The sequence below is a fragment of the Panthera onca genome, chromosome A2, assembly GCF_046562875.1.
Source record: "Panthera onca isolate mPanOnc1 chromosome A2, mPanOnc1 haplotype 2, whole genome shotgun sequence".
NCBI classification, from domain to species: Eukaryota; Metazoa; Chordata; class Mammalia; order Carnivora; family Felidae; genus Panthera; species Panthera onca.
This window is the reverse complement of record NC_138340.1, coordinates 144,613,825-144,615,761: the sequence shown is the minus strand read 5'-3', so window position 1 is coordinate 144,615,761 and position 1,937 is coordinate 144,613,825.

The following is a 1,937-nucleotide window of genomic DNA, read 5'->3' as shown; positions in this document are numbered from 1 at the left end:
TGTTTAATGTTCACAGTCATGCTCATTTTGTGAAATGTCTGTGGGGGTTGTTCACCCAATTTTCTACTGGGGTTTTAGAGTCTTATACATTAAGAATAATGGCCACTTGTCCTTTTGTAGCAGCTTACTCTCCCAATTTGCTGTTCACCTTTTAGTTTTGATAAACCTATTTCTTATGTAGGTTTAAGGTTTTTTAATGTATAAAAAGTATTGCTTTTCCCTTTGAATTTTTTCCATTGCTTTTATGCTTATCAAGGCCTTACTGCTTTTGAAAAAGTATATACATCTTTCTCCTATATTTTCTTTGAATGTTTTTAATGGTTCTAATTTATACGTTTGTGTTGGTTTCCTTGGGCGGCTGTAACAAAGTACCTCCGACTGGGTGATTTAGGATAACAGAAATGTGTTGTCTCAAGTTCCGGAGGCCAGAAGTCAGGGGATGGTGGACCGGGCCATGCTTGCTCAGAAATGCTCTTTCCTTGCTGCTTCCAGCTCCTGGTAGCCTCAAGGTTCCTTGGCTTGTGGGAGGATACGACTCCCATCTCTTCTGACTTCATGTGCTGTCTTCATATAAGGACACCAGTCATAATTGGATTCAGGCCCACCATGTTCTAGCATGACCTTATCTTAATTCATTACATATGCAGTGACCCTGTTTCCAAATAAAGTCACATTCTGAGGTGCAGGGAGTTGGGATATATAATATATATAATAGAAATCTATTAATATTATATTTAATATATTAATATTATATTAAAGTATATATTAATATTATAGAAATATATACATAATATAATATATAATAGAAATATATTACATAATATATATAATAGAAATATATAAAATATATATGTATAGAAATATATAAATTATATATAATTTTAATATCTTATATCACATTATAATTTTTAATTAGATATAATTTTTATTAAAATGTGTGCACATATATATTTATTTATGTATTTCTTTATCTATAAAAAGTTTTTCCAAGGGATACAATTCAACCTATAACAATGCTTGATGCTTTCATCAACTGGAATTTTATTTATTTGGATGTGTGGTGGGAGAGAAGGTATCATTTTTTCCCCCAGATGGTTAGCCAGTTGTCTCTACACCGCTTAACAAATAATGCTTCCTCTTCTACCAGGATTGTGGCATGGACTTCATCAGACACTAGATCCTTGCACACTAGCTTCTGCTTGTAAGCGTGACCCACGGGGGCATCTGCCAAGTCTTGCATCAGGACTATGCTATTTTCACAATTTTAGCTTCATTGTCTATTTAATATCTGATGAAGCAAAATTCCTCCTTCACTCATTTTCGCGTTTGTTCTTAGCCATTCCTGCCTGTGTATTTATTCTGAGTAAACTTTAGAATAACTGTGGCATGTTTAACAAGAACAAAACAACAACCTCCTTGGACATTTAATTGGATGGTGTTAAATCAACAAGTTAACGCTATAGCACATTCACTCTTCCCATTTAGAAACGTAGCATGTCTTTCTATCTAATTAATTATAGTGTGTGTTTTAGAAAGTTCACAGAGTTTTAAGATGTAGTTTGCCTGTTTCCCTTGTTTGTTGCTAAAGTCAATCCTGAGCATTTTGTTACCGTTATTACCGTTGTAATTATGCTCTCTACCCCCTGCCACCCCCCCCCCACTTTATTTTCTAATTGGTTGTTGCTAGTTGATGAGGAAGCTATTGAATTTTGCATGCAGCCACTTTATTAAATTCGCCTGTTAGTTCTAATAGCATTTCAATTTATTCTTGTAGGCTCTCTGGAGCCTTTTGCACAAACCAATTCAAATGAATAATTAACTCTCTAGCTGAATCAATGACCTTCCCTAAATCAAGTCTCTTATAAATTTAGGAGTTTGGCTGAAGGAGAATGAATGCTGTGTAAGGGCGATGTGAACAGGGGCCTTGGACAGTTCTG